This window comes from Rhea americana, unplaced genomic scaffold (genome assembly GCF_003343005.1).
Source record: "Rhea americana isolate MKP2758 unplaced genomic scaffold, rheAme1 scaffold_36, whole genome shotgun sequence".
NCBI lineage: Eukaryota > Metazoa > Chordata > Aves > Rheiformes > Rheidae > Rhea > Rhea americana.
Genome location: NW_028186490.1, coordinates 1,352,467 through 1,374,195, shown reverse-complemented (window position 1 = coordinate 1,374,195; position 21,729 = coordinate 1,352,467). Strand labels below are relative to the sequence as shown.

General features: G+C 42.9%; 1 protein-coding gene across 3 annotated transcripts in view; it reads left to right on the top strand.

Annotated features, from left to right (window-relative positions):
• The window catches only part of NDST2 (N-deacetylase and N-sulfotransferase 2), an 84,345-nt gene that overhangs the window by 32,093 nt on the left and 30,523 nt on the right, over positions 1 to 21,729 (top strand). The gene's annotated exons all lie outside the window — the stretch shown is intronic.

The following is a 21,729-nucleotide window of genomic DNA, read 5'->3' as shown; positions in this document are numbered from 1 at the left end:
TTGAAGGGAGAGAGTCCTACTTTTTTTCCTCGTTTCTGTCTGGATGAATAGTGAGGGAAAGCAATTCTTACAGAGTGCGTTTAGGTGATGAAGTGACGTATACTTGAATACTATACTTTAATGTAGCAAAAGAGCACTGGTCCTGTCCAGGTACGTGGTGGAAAACTCGGAGATTCAGGCTTCTGTGACGTTTATGGCTTTCTGGTACTGCAATATTTTGAAAATGCCAATCTTGTCTTGAGAGTGGAAATTTCTACAGTCAGTGCTGTAGGAGAGGGATGATGTAGTCGTGTCTTGCCTCAATTGAAAGGTTCATACAGTCTTTGCTTGGGAACAGCAGAGATGACCTGGTTTTGTGTATGTGCACTGGAGAAGCTGGAATTAAATATCTTTTCAGCAGAATGCCTAGAGTGTTCTCAGTTATAAGTGTATCTCAGCTTGCTTCATATAAGCAGACCTTTATGGCTTCAGCTATGCTGAAAATTAGAGAGGGTGGGGGAGAAATGAGCATGGAGCAGTGCATTTCTTATGCAAAAAGGCTGGGTTTTTTAAAAGGAAATTGCATTGGGCTTGTATTTAATGCTGAAGCTCAGGTGGTGAGGAAAAGTGGATATGCTAAAACAGGGACTGAGCCCTACTCATGCTGCAACTTTACACTTTCTCTTAATCTAGAGCTGAGCCCTAACCCTAATTTTCCTGGAAAAATTTTCCTGCCACCATTGCTCAGACAAAAGATTTTAATCAGCGCAGGACTCTCTGCAGCCCCCACTTTGCTTTGGCAGCCCCTTTCCAGCCCCACTCACACTGCAGCTCTACATTTTCTCTTTCACTTGATCCTAGCCCTGATTTCTTCTGGAGACATATAGACAAGGACCCTCTGGCATTGGTCAGAGAAAAAAATTTTAGAGGGTCGAAAAAGAAGTGGGAGCTATGTGGTGTGCCCCTCTTTTCATAGGTTGCTCTTCCAGTGTGACTCAAATCTTGTCTCCTGTAACCTTTTTGATGTCAACTGTACAGCTACAATCTGCAGAGACTAGTAAAGGAGCAAAAATAACTTGAAAGACATGACAAAGATTTTTTTACTAGTAATAAAGTATGGGAACAACATGGTAATAGAAGCTAGGAATACTTTTGCAAACTCAAGAGTCAAAACAGAATAAATTATACAAAAATTTGATGGAGTAGAATGGGTATAATGACCAAATCAGCATCCTGAACAGTTATCTTATTCCATAGCCACATTGTGTGAAAAATTAATAAATTAAATGTTTATATTAAATAAGGGAATGAAGGTATCCTTAATGGTATTCTTTATACCTTTGCTAATGTCAATGTGTATATGGCATCAAGGCCAGAACAGCAAATGGAGAAGAATCTTTGATTTCAGGTATGGCCACAATAAATCTGATACGTATCTAATCTTCTGCCACCACACCTTTGGTTTCATTGACACAAAGGCCAGGGAATGGGGAAAGAGACCGGAAATAGGAATGGTAACAAAATTACAGAGTTGAAAGAAAAGAAAGTGGTATAAAATGAAACTTTTCTTAATCACTGTGTGATTAAGATAATTACTCAAATACAGAAAAATTACTTACGAGGGGACCATGAAGTAGAATACATAGCCTCGTAGGCCATGCAGAACCCATTGGATTGTACATGAAAGTAAAAGCATTGGAAACTGTAAATTATCTTCACTAATTTAATGGTGGTCTTTGGACTTTCTTTGTGCTGACCTGTGATTAATTCAGCCATTGTTTTAGCAATACTTTCATTTTGGTTGATAGTATTTTAATGTCTCTTGCCATGAGAGGCCTATGCCAAGAATATTCCACAGTTAGATTATTTAAAAAGGCCATAAAATGCCAGCAGCTTATTTTTCAAGAAACCTTTACATAAGCCTTTACTTGCCCGAGCTAACATCATCTTGCAGCTCTTTTCAGTCATAGCTAAAACAAAGGGACAAATTATTCCTTTTCTCTTCCATTGTATTTTATCGTTTTCTCTTTTCCTACCTATGTCTATTGTTTTGTCCTACCAGTTGGATCTGTTAAACACTTATCTGCCAACATTTCTTTGCAGTCACCAGTTCTTCATCTCCTTGTCTGGTGCAGGATATAGTAACCAGTTCCTTTGGAATTTGTAGGATTGATCTAAGTTTATCAGTGGGGTCCTGTCATGCAGCATTTATGCAACAGAGAGAAATTCCAGTGCTCAGACTGGATCTGATCTTAAGATCTTAATCGGTTTATTGGACTGCAGTTCAAGAGAGCTGGCGGGTTAGAATGGTGAATTTTTGCCAGTTATTGTTTGCATCATTTTTCAAGGCTTGTCTGCTCCTGAAGATGAACCTATTGAATATTAAAGATGAATACAAAAACATATATAAAAGATACATGTAAGTGTCTCAAATTGTAAGCACCTGTAAATATAAGGCCACAGGTAAGGCTAGCCTGCACAGTAACATCTACTAATGCTGTTGTCCTTTCCTTCATACTAGCTTTATCCCTAAATGTGCTTTGAGAATGTTTTTAGGAGATGAAGAAATTTGAACTCTATTAAACAGAAGTAAGAAATTAATTACGAAACAGAAGGGCATAACTTAAGGTGCTATGGAGGGAGCACTTTGTCTTTTAAATTTATCGTCTATTTGTCAATTGAATGACTTATCTCTGGCCCTTGACACCTTTCCTGCATGCATTTTAAAAGAATATAGCCTTGTGGTTGGGGAATGGTGTGTTCAGTACATCAAGAGCTTTTTTTCTAATTTAATGTGGAAAAGTAATGTGTTACCATTAAATTTTCTCCTGTAAATATAAATACATGTTCCTCCTTTCTTTCACCTTCTTCAGCAAAAGGAAACCAAAGTCATGATTCATGTGCTTATATATTACAAAACAGTATTAGTCTCTCAGATTATATTTTCTATGTCTGACATTAAAGTTATTGATGCATTACTGGGCTAAGGCACTGGCAAAACTGCCAAGACCTGTCCTAAGACCATACTTAAAGGCTTGGAAATCAACTTAGGTTGTGATTATGGAAAACTGGGAAGGCTTCCCAGAAAGGACCTGTCTGTTCACCAGTCAGAAGAGATGAATATTGTTTCCACTGACACTTTAATCCATTCTTGCAACCACTATGCACCAGCTGCGAGGACTGGCTGTCCCTAAGGGAAGGCGAGCCAGGGGCGACCCCGTCAAGGCAGTGCCCTCTTTGGTGGGGCATAGTCCCACGCGGGTGGAACATGATGGGCAGAGACAGATGCTAGTAGTAGGGCCTGTAGACGGCCTCAAGCAAGGTGAGCGGCGAACCAGGTTCAGGGCCCGGGGAGCTGGTCACAAGGAGCTGGGGCTGGAGACAAGGCTACAGCATCCATATGGAGAGTCTTTCCAGGAGACAAGTTACATACAGCGTGTGTCTAAGGTCCACCCAGGAGGCAGGGCCAGAGCAAGGCTGCAGAAGACCTGTGTACAGCGCGGCTCAGGGATCGCTAAAGGCCCAGGGCTGAAACGGGACTCCTGGGCCCTGGGCGGGAATGGTAGAGGCCCGAAGGGGAGCCTGGTTAGGGCCGTAGCGGCAGCTGATGCCCTCTGAGCCCTGCCAGCTCCACCTACTTAATGAGACAGGTGAAAGAAAGGGAGAAGCTGCTTGCTGTGTATCCCGTTAGCCCTCAAACTCCGATGCAATGACCGGTGCCCGTGACATATCCCCTTTGCCCGAAGAGGAAGAAGGGAATTCCCCGTCACATGCTTCTCTTAGTCCCAGAAATTGTTGTCATCTCAGAAAGACACTTCATTCCAAACAGGATGGATGGTATCTCACTTGTCAACTGATCTAAGAGACAGAGGTATATTTTTAGAAATACAAACCTTTAATATTTTTTTCCCTTAATCTCATAGTCAGCGACATCTAGACCTTCTAAGACCCACTCTGTTTTCTGTTTCAGTGGCAGGTCAGAAAAGCTAATATGACATAGTTGTCTTTGACTTGAATTTCAGGTAGAGTAGATTTCATTACTGACAACATAAACGTTCAAACCAGCTAGAAATCTACTGAAATCTGCTGTAAAGAAAATGTGCTTTTTAGGTTTGAACAGATCATACCTTCAACTGCCTGAAGGGCGCATCTTCCTCCTCCCCTTGGTTGTGGCAGGGTTTGTATGGCTTGTTATGCTGATAAGCTGGTTTGGGGTTTATGTGTAGTCTTCCCTGTGCTGTGCTGTGCTGCTTACCTCAGTTAAAGGGAAAATTCAGACCAGGAAGCTGTTCCTTTATTAGCAAACAAACATTGAAGGATATTGGGATAAGTGCTTGCTTCAGTCTTCTCTGGTTCCTCCTATGACTGCTAAAGAAAATGAGAATTCTTCCCTCTTCCCTCAGTAATTCCCAGAAAAGTTGTTTTGTATCCAAGTATCTTTTCCAGAAGACCTAAGGTAATCTAGATTCCCGGTACCAATATTTGGTGGAGGAAGGATAGAAAGAACTGAAAAGAAATCTAACTTTTTCAGATCCTTTGTGCAGCATTAGAGTCCCTCAGTAGTGATTTATACTAGAGGAAGGCTAGGCGAGAGATGATCCTTTAGTGTGGCAAAAAACATAAATCCTTGGTTAAAATTGTGTGGATGTTGAGAAGGCAGTAGGTGAAACAAACTCAGGGAGAATCTAGGAAGAAGTGATCTACTTCAGACTTTTAATACCATTTTTAAGAAAATACTGATGTCAATTAATTTAGCATTTAGCATATAGGCTATGATGCAGGTATTAAACTGAGCTTCAGCTTTATCTGTGAGTATAAGAGGAGTGGGAAGGGTTTTTCCCTTTCCTAGTATTTTTCAAAACATACGCACAAATATATTTGGTGTTTACTGTCCCCAGAGAGAGTTGCAATATCTATGGCACTGGCTGCAGCATTTCCTATTTGCTGTCTCTACCTGCACAGCATTGTAGAACGAAGTGAATCAAGGAAACGGGGAAGGATCTGGGGGAAGGGCTCTGTGCACAGAGGAAGCTTGTGTGCGGCTGAGACAGAAGAGCTGGGTGAGAAATTCTTGTCTGGCACGCTGCTGGAAATTGTGCTAGATCTGTTATGTGTTTCTGTCTGGAGGTTTCAGATTGTTCAGGGATAGCACTATCAGTGCTGTTATGGCGTGGTGATTTACAAATGAGAATCCAGACTTGACCAAGAAAATTTTTCAAAGAATGTAAACTAAGTAATGAGTGCCTTGCTGTGTCTTGGTGGGTCAAGAACTGTGCAGGCCTGTTAACGTCGCCAATGCAATCGATGTTAATACAGTCTTCAAGCTGAGGAATTTTGAAAATTGTGCAGCAGAAAAATACAAGCTTTTCTGGCATGGCATTATATGGTATGGTGTGACCTGGCATGGCACAGTGTGGCATTAAAAATCTGTTTTGCGTCTTCATTTGGAGTCATTTTAAAGGTCCAAGTGAACATTTTGCAGAACAGCACAATAAATGTCACAGACATCTAGGAGAGGATTAGCAGGTCTGTATGGGGTAGGAAGTCAGGATTCCAATATAGATCTCTTAGGAGATTTACTTGGAAAGATGGGATTTTGCTTCTTTTTTATTTAACTTTTCAAGATTGGATTATCTAGAAACTAAGCCATTTACTTCAAACATTATTTATCTTGCTACTCATGTACCCTTTTAAGCTACTGAAATAAAGCATAGTGAGAGGTTTGGGTTTAAGCAACATCTTAGGAATTACACCATTACACAGTGTGACCCTGGTGAAGAGGAAATATTGCATACACTGTTAATATTGTTGTAACAGCTACCACTCTTAGTTCAGGTATACAGAGTTTTAAAATCCCCTTCCTTTCTCCTAATAGTTGGTTCTGGTTTTCCACTGGATTTTGCAGTATTGTGGTATTAGAAGAAAGAAAGATACGGGCTGGTCCAGAAATGCTGCGGTGTGAACATGATTTCAGGGCAGTGACAGAAGAGAGACTATCTGAATCCTGATTAACATTTTGTGTTTGCTTTAATTTTCTTGGACGTTACCCTAATGAAAGTAATTTTTTGATTTAATTAATGGATCTGAAACGTTTTCTGATAAAGATGCTGATACCTGTACAGTGAGTTAAACCTGCTGATGATTGGCTTGATTTTCTTGGTGAGCTTTTATTAGACCCCTTACAAGCAGTGTGCTGATCCTGATGGAAAACCACATGCAGTAGAAGAACTTGTGTTTTAACTGGTAGTAACCTGCAGGATTTTTCCCTTAATTTTCAGGACTCTGTGAAGAGATTCCCCACTAGGTGAGGTTGAGTTGTGCTGGAGCTTGCATCCTGAATAGCTAGGACTAGCTGTTTGGGAAGGTGTCACTGAAATCTCACTGCACCTGCCCGCTGGTGCGAGGAGGAGGTACCTGGAGTGCATGCCGCCCAGTGACGCTCTGCAGGGAGGAAGCTGGTGGCCTGATCTTTTCACTACTTGCCATAGATCTGGGGGACAGCGTGGAGGAGTTCTGGCAGGAGAGTTTGGGGTGCTTCTCTCATTAATCTTTTTTGAGGAGGAGAAGTGTAGGTAGGGAGGTTTGGGTAAGGAGGATGAGGGAGAAGAGGCTTAACCTTTGAGAGAGATACTGAAGTTTGGACTTCAGGCAGTGAGCAAAAGTTAATCATCTTCCTGTACGTGGAACTACAGTAATTCTATCTAGTGTTTTCCGGCCAAGTACATTTGAAAAGACTATCAGCAATTGTCCAATAAACCTGAAACCTCTGTAAAACTTTGGAGATTGGAGGAAAATGTATTTTGTGTTCGATAAAAACTAGGCAAGAAAATCTCTAAAAATCAATCCTGTGTTGTTGAGAGTCAGGATTTTCTGTTTTCTTTGTGATTAGTGGAGTATTGTGAGATTTCCAAAATCTGCTTTATGCATACAGCAACTTGAATGGAAATGATTTGTTTACTGGCATAGATGGCAGCCAAAAGCTAAAAATGTGAATAGTTTTAGGTTAAGGGTAAACAAAAAATGTTGTCACCATCATCCCTCTGCAATGGACAAAGTAAAAAGGCTCAGAGCCTTGCAGCTCCGCAGCTCTGCACTGTAGCGTGACACGTCTGGGAGAACTTTTACTTAACTCTTTATTCTGCCCCTTAAAAATAAATAAATATCTGTTCTATCAGACGTGGAACCCCCATTTTTAGGAGGTACTTTTTTTTTTCTTCCTGAGGACAGCAGCACCGCTTTCTTGCATATAGTCCTTATCCCTCAGCAAATTGTCTTTTATTCATCGCTTTGCAATAAATACCATAATGTATATGTGCTTTTCTTTCTGAAAGACTTCAGTGCTCTTTTCGGTTTTAGTATTAAACACACGAATACTTTGTTATATTTTTGAAGTGTATTTTCCAGGATGAAACAACATTGAACAAATCATTGTCCATTATAGGACAGGAAGAATACATAATGTATCCATTCTGGGTTTCATTTATTGTTAATTTAGTAGAGGAATTATTTGATCCTAATAAACAATTTAAACCACTTTCACCCTTAAGCTTCAGAGTGTTGTTCTTGTCCTGTCAGCAAAGAGGCAGAGAAAAGAAGCATTTTTTTAAGACAGAGGAGACTTACTGGAGCTACCTGGTCAGTTTGACTGTGAGATGCTAGGCATACTGCAAAAGCAGGTAAAAACATAGTAGGTAACCCTGAGAGTCTAATAATTGGCCCTTGTTTCCATTTTTCTTTTTAACTTGTTACTGTCAGGAAAATATTTTTAAAAGGTACTTTTTTGCCTTATGGTAGAGATACTAAGCAACTAGACCACCTGAATCAGAGTCAGGCCTCTTTCAAAGCTCTCTTTAATATCCTGTAACATTCCCTTGCATTAAGCTTTCGATGTCTTATTGCAGGAGTGTTTGCAGTGTGCTGTCAGCTCCTGTTAAAATAACTCCTGTAGAAATGTGTGCTAGTGTGTCATCCTGTCTGACAGCCTGCTTCTCCCAAACGCTGACGGCAGGAGGGAACGCAGCGTTGAGCACACCTAGCGCTTTGTATCTTCAGCGAGCAGAGCGCGCTGCCGTGGCCAGAAGCTCCTCGCCGCCTCCAGCGCGTCCTGCCCGCCTGCTCTCTTCTGCAATGCCGTTTGCTATTACGTTTCAGGGTAGAGAACCCAGCTTGTACCAGTGTTTTGGGGATTCAAACAGGGACAGCTGCCCCACCACCACCAAACGCATTTAGTTGAGGGCAGAACATATCTTAGATTTATGTGTTTATTGTTCTGGCATGTTAATATTTTATTTTTGGTGCACAAGAAAGTGATTTTTCAGTATCCATGTGCAGATTGATGCTGGTTTCAGGAACCCAGTGGCAGCGCCTCAGCACGCTTAGCTGGTATGCTTTCGGTTTGGCTTGGCTTTTTTTTTCCTGATAATGACGATCGGTTCCCCGAGTGAAACTGCGAGCCACGTCGGGGCAAGAGAAGCAATTTGCTGCTGCTGAATACATTTGCTGAGGGTAGTTTCCCTCATCCTGTCAGCTTCGTGTCTGAAGGCAACCGTAAACCTGTGACAGCTTCAAAAGACGAGCTCTGGCAGCGAGCTGTCAGGGTGCCCAGGAGCGGCAGGCACCATCTGCGCGGGCTCCTTCCTCCCCTCTCCGCCTGCCCTCCGCCTGCCTGCCTCCCTCCCGCTCTCTGCCTCTCCCCGTCCGTCGCTCTCCCCCCACCTCCCTCTACCTTGTTGACGTGGTTTTCTGTGCTGTACTCCTCCCTGGCTCGCCCTGTGTTCGTACCTCTCTGCTTCTCTACTCGGTGCTCTGAACAAGCAGGGACCTTGCTGCTGGCGGTGCAGCACCCGCCTGCGTCGTCACGGAAGGGCAGGGGAGGAAAGCGGGGCACTCGGCATCCCGCATCCCGAGCCGGCAGCTTCGCTGGAAATGCCTGTGAACTGCTGCCGGATCCCGTTGTCTGCTGAGCAAAGGGAGCTCGACGCCCTGCCGCCGGGCGGGCGGCGAGGAAGGACTGCATCCCTGAATCCCCACCCTGGAGGAGCGTCGCAAATCGGCTGCGTGCCGTGATTGCCTGAATACTGGACCATGCTTTTCTGCCGCCTTCTGCATGCTTATCCTTACTTTCCTTTTGTTGTTCCTGGGATTTCCGAGAGTGACATGGAAGCTTTTCAGAGAGGAGCGGCAGAACGAGATAGTTCCTGGGAAGAAGAGGGCTGTGCTTTTGGACTGTCCGTGGGAATTGCCCACTACCCACCTGTAGCTGCAGTATGATATACCAGCTAGTGGTTAATGCTGATCATTGTGCTCAGCAGTGATGTCCTCTTTTTAGTGTGAATTTATTTACGTTTTTTCATTGGCTGCGCTTAAAATTCTAGTGCCCTTAGGTTCGCAAAATGATCTGAGAGATTTTGGTGACACTGAGGGAAGGGAAGGCAGCCCCTGCTGCTAATAATGGCTCAGCCATCTACCAACTGTGCAGCCCAGCTGCCCTTCTCAGGAAAGACCAGCTCACTTCATATGTGATTTTTTTGAAGAGCAGCTCTCGGGCTTTTTATTCTTCCTCGCTTTCCCCTTGGCTGCGTGTGTTCCCTTGCGTTGCTGACGGCCAGAGTTAGCAGACAGGACCCTTTTTGAAACAGAACTTCACTACAAGACATGATTTTTAAAGGTAGGAAATTTGAATCTACGTGTTTATCTGTGCTATTCCTTATCTAATTACTACCCTTAGGTAAGTACAAGGAAACATTTTTTTTTTTCATGCATTGGTATTTGACTGTTTATTTAACGAATCATCATCTGCAAGGACAGCTCTTTGAGAGGCGGATGGGGGGGCTGCTCCTCAGTGATTGCATTAAGCAGCGCGCTAAGTGGACTTGGCAGGGCTTGTGTCTGGTGCTGATATGCCTGCTACCTTCCTCAGTCATTAAGCTCTATGTTAGCTCCCTCTCCTCCTCCGCCTCCCTCTGCTCTCCCTCTCCCTCCCTGGTAAGGATGTCTCTGCAGCTAACCTTACTGCTGGGTTAAATTCAGGTTCTAAAATGTGCTGGAGGACAGAAGAAAAGTAGCCTTGAGGAGCTGGTGGCTCACAAATTTGCTCGAGTAGTACAAGGAAGCTGGTTATAGCTGCACATGCTGCACTATAAATAGATACTCCCTTGACCCTCTTAGTCACTTTATTTCTTGGATATCTGATTGTTTAGATGATGAACAGATACCAGTGCTATTGGTAACTGATGAAATTGTTGCAAAGATTAGAGCTGTTACAGATGGGAAATTAAAAAAAAAAATCATGCTTTTTCTGTTCCCTGAGTACTAATACAGCTATATTTTTTTTCTAGTGGTTTCTCATATAGCAATCAAAATTCCCATTTTCATGTTAAGAGCAAAGCTTGTTGTGTTAAGATTATATTTAGCATCTTGAAAGCTTAGAAATAGATTTTTTTTGAGTAATCCTTCTTCTTTTTTCACCACAAACTAGTAAAAGAGCCTTTGAGTGACAATGCATTGTAATTTCAGTTTTGAGCTTCTTGTAAAATGAGATTCACTTGGAATGTTTTTTTTTTTTGGTCATTAAGAAATTTCTTGATCCTCCATCTGTGATGCAACTGCTGTTCTCCTGGTCAGGGCACCTTAAACAGGATTCTAGTCCTTAAAAATATTCTTTAATTAATTAGTGAAGTTTATGCCAATAGTACTGATGCTTCTGCAATATGGCCAAACACTGCAGTGGTATAAAGCAAGAGCTTGGCTTGGAGTGCAGATCAGAAACTTCTCACAGGGCCTGTTCTCTTAAGGAGGTTGGTTTTTCACTCTTACTGTAAAAAAAAAATAATAATTTTAAAAAAAGTCAGATGGGTATGCTGCTTTGTAAATAACTGTGTAAAGGTAGCTCCTGCTGTCTAAAACCTTTCTTCTGCAGTGTGGCTGTATGGAACAGGAGATGTGATTTTCAGTTCCCTCCTCTGTCCTTCACTCCCCAGCTCCGACTGTTAAAGGATGAGGAAAGGTGCTGTTCTCTGCTAAGTGATGTGTTATATTTTGGGTTATCTAAAGTTGAAATGGAATTTCTTCCCTGTTATCACAGTAATATTAAGACCTGTCCTTTCTGTATGCCATTAAATTCAAGAATCTCAAAGCAAAAACGTGGAAGCACATGTTACCAGGTGTGTTTAACCGGCACACAGAGCTTAAGTAACGTGTTGAAGGCGATATGCTGGTAACTCCAGGAGTCATGGGTCGCTCTTCACTGTTGTAATTTTCAGTCAACCCCCTGTATGACTTATCTGCTTTGGCCACTTGAAAGAAATGACTACAAATATACAAATAATCTTTCAATAAAAGTGTTCTCTGTTGTTTTAAACCATCTGGAAATGATATATCAGGTCTGTTCGTCTTCCGTGACTTCTCAGAAATGTAACGAAAGAAAAACCTCTATAGAGCTACAGTCATTATCCCCACTGCTATCCTTCATACTAAAACAACCGTTTTATGTGCTCAGTAAAGTGTTACGGCATGTCAGAGGCGTTTCGGGAATGGATGCCACCGTTTGCCTGAAACCACAGTGAAGATGCGGTTACGCGATGCTGCCTGGTGTTGCTGCTTCGGTGCCTGTGGCTGTGACTGTGCTGTCACACCTCTTCCCGCACAGCCGTCCCCTGCTAGCAGTGCAGCGTGTGCCACCTGCAGCGATGTGCAGGGTGGGAGCAGCCACCCCGGTGGCTGTCCTCTGTGGGTGCCTGCTCTCCAGTGATGCTTCGTGACAGTCGCCCCGTGCAGTTGAAGCACTCCACTCTGTCTGAAAGCCAAGTTCCTCATTTCAATCTCAGGAGCGGACTCATTAAATAAGGTGACGGATCCAATAAGCTTGTTTCAAAGAGGTAGTTGGTAGTGCTCATGTATAAAAAATGTTGTTGGGTTGCTGGAAAAGAGGAGGGAGAAGCAGTTGAGAAGGAAAGTCTGCAAGTTAAGCTTACTTAAATGCATTAGGATGAGCCTAGGCATGAAGCGAAAGGAGAACTTGGAGCTCTTCATTATCTAGTACTCCCTTAGGGCAATAGCAAACTCGCTATAGAGCCAGCAAGCCAGGCACAAGGGCTGGCAGAGAGCGAGCACACTTTGTTCTCAGAGTACCGCTGGTACGAGAATGTTTCTCTATGCATCGAAGCCGTCTTTAATACAAAATATTCCCCTAAGGGATTTGCTGTTGTTGCTTACTGTTTCAAAAGTTACTTTAAATCCAATGCAATGCCCTTTTCCAAACAAAAGGTTGTAAAGTTAGGTGCCATACAGCGGAGGAAGCATAGGCATGCTTTTTCACATCTCTTGTGTATGAGCTGAGATCATGTAGGGACCTTCCTTTTCAGAACTGAAAAAGACAAAACAGACAAGTTGGCCTCTCTTTTTGCTTCAGTCGTTTGTGGCTTTCAGTCATTCTCTGATACTTGGTGGCCACTGCGCATTGTGTACTTCCTTTCAAAGTAGGTCATCGTTTTTACACTTAAAATTCAAGTGCGGAATGTGTTTGTGCAAAGAGCAAATGTTTATCCCTGAAAAGGGAGAGCAGGTGGGGCAGACCTCCAGTGTCCCCCACCGATATGTGCAACTGCTCTGTTTTGCTTTTCCACAAGGAAGAGGGTGAGGGTCCCAAGTTAAGGAGTCTCTTCTCAGGTGGTAGGGTAGTCAGGGATTCAAGGTGTTGGTTCAGTATGTATGCATTAAATTGGTTGATTGACATTAATCTATTATGTTTAGGATCATGAAGGAAAGCAGACTTCTTGCTCAAAAAAGGTAAAGATTCTCCTCTTGTTTGTATTCTTAGCATTTGCAAAATCCAAAGTGATTCTTCATATGGGCAGTTTGACCTAGAATAAATGCACTCTTTCTGCTTCCCAATAAATTAAATGCTATTGCCAGTAGTTTAACCTCTGAAGTGGCCCTGGTTGAATGAGCACAGTTCCAGTGTTTGATATAAATAGAGGCAGTAAAGGAAGAAATAAAGAAATGTATGAGAGTTTGGCAAAAACAGTGAAGGGGAAAAGAATTTTCACCGTTTTCATGGAATGTCGTCTGTGCTGTGAGCAAACTAAAGTCAAGTTACTTTTTTTTTTTTCAGTTGAGCACTACTAGAGGATTTTTCACCTTCTGTCTGTATTGGATCTCTTTGTCTGCAGCGTTTACAGTAGAGCAGTGGCAGGCTCACCTTCATCACTGTTTTGAAGTTTGTGCTTTACACAGATAACATTAGGGTAACAATTCATTCTAATACAGTCCTGGGCATCTCAAAGTGCTGCTGAGGCATCTCTGCGTGTAGTTGTTCTGTGTAACATTAGCTGTATTTTACAGGTGGGATTCAGGAAATGTGTAAATGCATCAAGTTAAAAGCAGATGCTTGTGGGCTAAGGAGCAAAGGGGATGTTGAAGCTTTTAATATCCCACTCTGTCTTGTCTTGTCTGCTGTGATGATGCTGCTCTTCCTTTCTTCCTTCTGTAATTTTTCCAGGGGGGAGAGAAGCCAATATCTGCCCTCTGGAAGGCGCTTCTAGATGTTGATCTCCTGAAACCGGAGCCCTCGCTTCTGGCTCCACTGTGGAGTCTTCCTCTCTGGTACGCAGGAAAACCTGTGCCTGGACGGAAGAGTGAAACCGGGTCCTCAATGTATGTGTGCAGGAGGGAGTTAGAGAGCAGCCCCCCGGGCTTCTCCTGGGAGGAGCTCGCTGAGAGGAGCATATGGCGTGATAACCCCTTCGCGTGCCTCTTGGCATCGCTTGGCCAGAGTTACCAGCTCCTGCTGCCAGAGGGCTGCCCCCGAGCCGGGGGAGGCAAGGGGCTGAAGGGGAGAGCTGCGGCGGGAGGTTTCCCGGAGCGGGAGTTACCGACGCGTCCCTCGAACTGACAGCCCGGGGTGGCTGAGGAGGAGGAGGAGGAGGGGGACGCGCACATCTGTTCTCGCGCCGCCGAGCGCCGCTGGCGACCGCCTGGGCCCGCTCCCGCTGCGCCGGGCGGACCCCCGGGCAGCCCTCCTGCCCCGGCCGGCGCTGCCCAGCGCGGAGCGCGGCCGCCTCTGCCGCGCCGGCCCCCGGCCAGCCGAGCTGGGGCGGAAGGAACAGGCGGGCAAAGCAACACATGGGCAAAAATAGGTGTAAAAGCAGGGGGTGAGGTTCCTACTACAGGTATCCAGATGCCAGCAGGTTTTTTAAATGTAGACTGTGAACCTTCCTTACCTCTTTCCGTTGCAGGTATTCTGCAAGCCATTAATGCTTTGGAGGAATGGGGGTATAGACCTTTTGAGGACAGTGAAAGCTTTTCAGATTACCTCAAAACACAAGCCGGGTTCTATAACAAAAACTGAATTTTACAATTCAAGTGGAGGCTTCATTTCTTTGTTGTTTGTGAAAACAGCATATGCCTTCCAAAAGGCTGTAGTGTTTACATTCCAGCTACCAAATTAATTATGTGAGAATTAAGTAGACTAAATAATTAGTTTAAATTAGTTTGTACATTTAATTTTAAAATTAATGCTTAAAATTTTAAAAGACGTTTAGCATTGGGTATTTTTTAGTAACAGTATTAATAGGTTCTTCCAGTTGCTGTCTAGCTCAAAAATATTTAGCTCTTGTGTTTTGGCTGCATTGAAGAAGACAAAATGTAGAGTTGGTCATTCAAACTACCTTTACTCTCCCTTTTGCAGCAATGTTGAGTAGAAAACAAAAAATCTTGTCTGAAAGTACAGCGTTAGTCTAATCTGGGGCTAATAAAAAGCATTGATTTATTTATTTATAGTGGTCCTGCGAAGTCAGATTTGAATTACTTGAATGCCTGAGATGTGGTTATTTGCCTCCCATAACTGTGCACAAGATTTTAGTGTTAAGTGATCTGAGAATTACAAAGTATCTGTTATCTCACAGTGGTTAGTTCCTCACTCTTAGCACATTTGGACTTCAAATTTCAGCATTAATCATGAAATTTAAGCATTTATAACATTTTATTGTGGATAGTCTCTAATTTAGGTGATCTACACTCTCGATTACTGCACCTATCTAATACTACTTTTCACTGTGGGAAATTACCTGCAGTATTATGTACTGTAAAAACATAGTGAAGGCAACTTTCTTGCCTGCTTTCAGAGTCTTTGACTGCCTTTTCCCCTGCGTGCCCCTCTCTGGACAAAGGAAACGGTAAATGCAGTTAGACAGTCCTGCAAGCATATTAGTTTTCACAACCTAACCAGCAGTGGCTTTAGTCAGGATAAAGATGAAATATTGCTATGGTGTGTCCAGCATATTGCAAGGCATTTCAGTGACTGTATGAGCTGCTCCTCCATCAGCCTTAAATACATAAGCTCTAAGCATGCTAGCGTGCTTCTGCTGGAAACTCATCTTTGAAGATGAGATGTTAAGCCTTTTAGTTCCTGCTTCTTTTGATTATTAAATAACCTCTGTTTTTAAAAGTAGGTATGCTAGACCGAATGTCTCAGGCAAATTCTGTCCTTAGGCACTATGTTTCTGCCTCCTTAAGCAATGTGAGCTGTCATTTTCTCCTACTCCCCTCTGACTCCCGGTGCACTGCTCCCTTTATCTCTTCCTCCTACTCCCAGCTTTGCATTTTGTTTCACGCTGCCTCCTATTCCTGGAACTGTCTCTGAGTCTCTGCTGCCAAATTCACTGTCTCTCCTCTTGCGAACCTGTTTCTTCCAGCAATCGTTTCTGAATTGTTGATTTGTCTAATTGTATGCTTGCTTTCGTGTATTTGTTGTGCTGGACTGTGTTTCTTATGCAAGGTGGTGCATATTGCAGGATAACATGTATTTGCTATGGTTTTGTTGAGCGTTGTTTGCCGTAGCTCTTTGCGCGGTGGTTAGTAATAAATACTTCTTACCGTTTTGAGTGCAGGGTTTTTCATTAAGTTGTTGTTCACTGTTTTCTGTATGCTGTTGAGGAGCAGCCATGTGTTATCTTGAGGTGATTGCTGGACTGTGAAAATTGGTGTCTGTATTACAGCAAGTACCATAAGGTCAGTATAGGTAGAGTTCAGTTGTTGTTGTCAGTTTGGGTGGTATGGTGGTAGAAAACATCTGGACAAATCTAGTACTTGGTCATATTGCTGTGAGTGCGCAGTTTCACTGCTGGTGGTATTTGTAGTGGCATGACTTGCGGTTTTCCAGCATAGACCAGCTCTTGGTGGGATATGCAGAGACGTATCTGCTTACTGTTTATGAAGTACCTTGGCGTCCTTGTTTGTGGAATAGCTCTTACCATGAAAACACCTGCTTTTTAGAAAAGCACAGAATCCACCATATTAGTCTGTATGTATGTTGTTGGTGGGTGCTAGTGTTGCTGCATGGATGGTGGGTGAAGTAATTGGATCTGCAGTACCTGTTGTAGGCTGAATACTTTGCAGTACCTTCTACCCAGGCTAGACTAGGAGAAGTGGGTTCTGCTTCCCTTGGTGAGACTGAACGCCATGGTGCAGGCTGATGCTGCTTTCAGCCTGTGGAGAAATTTGCTTTTCTGGAAATTCTGTTCTTTCCATTCCAACTGAGTGCATGACAGTTTGATCATTGATTTGAAAAAAGGTTAGGGGGATTTTCTATTTTCAGTTTACTTATCTGAACCTAGTTAAACATATATCAAAAAGGAAAAAGAATATTTTTGTTGCTTTAGATTCAATTGCCTAATAAACTGTGTTCCGAATGCATTTATTATCATAAATGCCACTTCTGATAATATTTTACTTAATATCTTACTGCTGTGTGTGAAATAGTAATAATTTCATAACATAAGTTTGTCCTATTGATACTTATACAAGCTTGCAAGCTGGCTCACAAGAGTGATGCAGTTAATTTTGACATGGAGGTTAAGCATATGTTTTTTCATTATTGAAATCTAAAATCAGACTTTAAAGCTAATTTTTTTCGAAAAAATGAGCTGATTCAAAACAAAATTGTTTCTGTGTTAACAAAAAACGAATTAGACTTCCAATACTTTAATTTTATTAAGTTTATTACTTAAGTTTTTTAAAAAAATCTCAAAGATAGCTGATTTAGTTCCCACAACCCATATTTGGGCACCTAGCAATTTTCAGCACCCAGATCCTTTTGTCTTCAGCTGTAGACCCTGATGGAGATGTGCAGTCTGCTCAAAATGCTTGAGCTTTCCCCACTAAGAAAATGTCAGTATTATCAGAGGGTTGATTTGATTGCAAATACGGCTGCTTTTGTTCCCGAGTTTGCCTGTTGTGTTAATGAGGTCCTGGGCTTATCCTTCCCTGCATGAGGGAATTTTTAAGGATGCAACTTCATAGTAGAAAAAAATTCTACTTGTAATCAGTTGACTAATTAAAAATGCAAGAAAGTAGCACCCGCTTTAGCAATTAAGGCTATAAAATGAAAAGTGAAGAACTAGTGACTTGTAATTACAATGACAGCTTTAAGTGAATTAATATACTTGAGACGTATGTATTTTGAAATCATGACTTTTACGCGTGCTTGTTGATTGTCTGAATGCAAGGTCTACCAGGGAACGAAAGACTGGATATTGGAATTTCTGCTTAAAAATGGTAGTGAACGTGGCACAGTGCAAGCTGTGGTGTGGAAATAAGCATGCGTTAGCCTGTGCTGCTCTGATTTTTGTAACAATTACAAGCATAGATGGTTTGAGGAAAAAATAAATAATTGCACCCACATTAAGACAGGGAAACCTCATAGTCCCTGGCCACGGCTCCAGCAAGGCAGAGTGGCCTCAGCTGCACTCCTGTGGTCCCCAGGAGCTACCCTGGAGCCCTCTCCTTCCCTTTGCTTGTTCACTCACATTGCTTGGGCTAGACCAGGCTCGTTGCTTTCTGAAATCACTTTTTCCCCTTTCTGAAGTGAGTTTGCAAGGTGTTAAAAGCTGTCTTGCAATAGCCAAGCCTGTAAAGATGTGAATATTCTGTTTTTCAAGTCCAGGAAACTGGACAAGGTAACAGCGAACTGAATGTTAGGAACTAAAAAGGATGGGAGACATACCTTTAACTTCACGCTGGACTGAGGTCTTCGAGTTGAAGGCAGGCAGGCGGGAGTTGCTGTGCACAGCCGGGGAACATATTCTTTTACAGTCCCAACAAATTGAGACCATGTGAATCTTAGGTTCAAATACACAATAATAGGTAAGCACGAGCTTTCCTAAGGTTTTATGCTTTGGTGGAGCATACTTACAGCTTTCTTCCGATGCCAGCATGGACAAGCTTTCAGTGTAACAATATTAAACCTGTTGCTGTTGGTCCCTATTGTCGTATGTTCCTAGATAAAATAGATTGAAAAGAAGTACTAGCTACCAGAGGTTAGCTGACCGGAGGAAGCAGCTGAATGTGTGAGATCAGCTTCTTGCTAATTGAGGTGGAATGTTTAAAGCATAACTCAAAGGCAGGATGGTTGGACTGCTCTCAGAGCGGTTACAGATCAAGTTTTGTACCTTACATTTCTATATTAAGACACTTCAACTCTGACTTGACACCAAGTTGTTCTTGTTTTTGCTGCGGTTTTACTTTATTTCCCCACATGATTAAGTTACTTAGGAGAAGACAGCAGAGGAGACATTTTGTTTTCTATAACAGAATCATTTATTTGAATTGTGATAGCTGGGTGCATGAGGGAACGGAAATGAGATCCTTGTCCATATCTAATGCAGAAGGAACTGCATTTATTTCTTGTTCTCACAGCTGAGTTGAAGATGTTTTGTCATGATAAAACATAGTTGGTGATTGCTGATATACTGAGGAGACTGAAGATGGTATGTTCCCACAACTTGGGGTGACTGAAGTATTCATTTATCACCTGAGTGGGACTGGAAAGCATCTTGGAGACTCCCTGTGTGGCAGGCTCCAAACCTGTGCTAGCGCTAGTTCTCCGTCCCATGGCTCCTAGTGGCTGCAGATGGGTGTCAACATCTCCCATGTAGTTACTTGGTTTGGGTAAAGGTTTCAGCTCTGAGTGTGCATAGACATAAGCCTCAGGGGAGGCAGAAAACAAAAGGAAAGACAGTTGCAGAATAAAATCCTGAAGTTTTTGTGGAGGACTGATACCCATATACTAGAGTTTAAGCAGCACATGAAATAATGAGATACTCCTGTGGCTATTTGTGAGGACGGTGCCCTCTTTCTCTCATGCAAACAGTGGCGTTACAGAAGCCTGTGCAGCCACGTCCTTTGGCTGGTGGAGAGCATTGCCCTCCGTGATCTCCTGGTGCCAGCATAGATGCATGCTTTCCTTTTCATTCCAGTAAACCTGTGCAGCTGGCAAGCTGCATATTATTTTTATTAAGTAGGTAGCATCAGCAACTGCTGAATGCTGAGGATTTTTGAGTTTTGTCGTTTGCACATCTGATCTTTAGGCAGGCTGAAGAGCAAGCCAAAAGCTTTCTCTTCCTAAACTTGTCCTGTGCCAAGATAGTGAAACAGGTAGGGGCTTGCGGTGCTGACATTCAGTTTGAGGGAATACGTCAGTGCAAACGTTTGAAATTCTCTTGCTTCTGAAGATCAGTCAAGTTAGTTGTAATGTCCTTAAGCAGTGAATGTAGTATGGTGCAGAGGAGGCAGGGAGCTGCAAACCACGTTGCCAGGAATCTTTTATCGGAAAAGCATTTTTGTTGGTCAGAGGAAAGGCTTGGTTTCACATCGTTAGCAGGTTGTGGTGCGTCTTGCCTCTGTGATTTGCAGGGAAAGGACTAAACCTGTTGTTTCTTTTTTATATACAGAGAAGGAGTAAGAAAAGAGGGATCTACTGCAAGCTAGGCTGTTGGTGGAAGGGATACGCTTGGCTTGGTGTATCTCAATAGCACGAACCTCGCAGGAGTCATGGGGCTCTGGTGCAGTCCCCCTCGGAGCTGGCCTCTCCGAGATCTGTGCCTTAGCGATGCCCCCAACTTCGTTATGTTGGCAGGAGCGTAAGTTCACATCTGCAATCAAATTTCCTGTGTGCCAGGCTGAGGGGAGTCTGTGCCGACCTGCTCAGCATGGGTGGCTGTTGACTGCTCTCGCAGAAGGTGCAAAGTCGCACACCTTTTTGGGGAGGAGGGGGTAGTAGTTACTACTACGTTGTGCAGCTCTTCTCCTATTTGAGGCTGACACATTTCAGACCTGCTGGCAGCACCCTGCTTACCACCAGTCTGTACAGAAGAAGGCCTATCCCTGCATGGGGACTTGCCTGAACAGAGCTCGGAGCTGGCGCGAGTCTGCAGGGGTATCGGTTAGCTTTTCTTGTCTCTTTGATCTGTGTTGGGTATTCTTTGGGCAGTCCCTCACCGCAGGGTTTGACGGGCAATGGATGCTAGCTGAAACACATGCCTGGAGCCCAAAAATGAGTTTGGTTGGCAATTACATTACGATGTGGCTCTAAGTGCCACAGTAATTTTTTTTTATTTTGCGTTTTCATCCAGGATGCATACAACCAGCATTCATTTTTTTGTGGGCTTATTGCTGCCCTTATAGCATGCCTAAGCGTCCTGTGCTGCCACTGCTTACCAGATTTTCACATTCACAGGAATGGAGCTGCACCTGGAGGCCTGGCATATAGATATCACTGCAGACAGGGTAGAGGTTGCAGTGTCTCTCAGTGAGGCAGACAAATGAGGAATTTGGTGTCATGATGACACCATTAAAATGGAATGGGTTAGAAAATCAATCAGATTCCTTCTCTGATTACTGTGTAACTCAATTACTGCAGTCCCTCTGGGGCCCAAAGCAACTACAGCTGCACAGAAGTGTAGAAGAGTGAGCTCTGAACTAGAGCTATTATAGGCAAAGACGAGATTCTGCCGCTGTGCATTCCAGAAAGTTGGATTATATTATGCATAATAAAAGGGCTGGAGAAATGTACTCGTGATACTGTTTTTTTAGGATAGTGAGATCTTCTGTGGCTCAACTGAAAGAACATATATGACAAATTTCTGATAATGGTGTCAGATGACATCTATTATCTTCTATATCCCTGGACACAAACATACTATCACCCCCAAATACATACGTACATACATACATACACACACACACACACACACACACACACACACATATATGTATTCTGGTCACTGATTTTGGATGAGTACTGGTCTTAAGCATTTGTAGTGATTCCCCACAATAATTTCCAAGCATTGGAGGTTTCTGTCTATCAGACACTAAAACCACACTATTCTGATTATTATCTTGCTTTCCTATCACATCACTTGCCATGTGGTTTTAGCAACTGATAATTCACAAAACGGTTTGCGTTTCACATTAGTGCTGTGTATCACTAGGAAACAGAACATCTGAGTTACATAAAGCACGTGTCTGGATGCTGGTGATTTGTGAGATAGCTGACCATGGAACTGGTGCTCTGATCCACGATGCTTTCCTGGCACGGCAGAAGCCCAGTGTGCCTGGGTCCTTGCACCAGTGTAATACTTCATCCTTGCTGTGCCTTCCTACTGCCTCCTCCTACAGTCTGTACTCAGGTAATCCTGGCAAATTTGCAGTAATGGAGTTTGGAATTTGTCTATAAACTTGAGTTTTTTAAAGTGTTAGTTTCCAAGGAGTTTGATCTCAAGCAAGAGCTGGGTGTTTTCTTAGGAGGGAGCAATTCTCAGTGTGATTGGGTTTTGTTTGTTTGTTTTTGTTTTTCAGTGCAGATCTTTCTGGGATCTGCAGTTTGGCTATGAGTAGTTTCTGACAGCTCTCTCACCTTTTAATATAAACCTTGGTTGGTGTTTTTGTTGTGTTGCCTTTTTTTTTTTTTTTTTT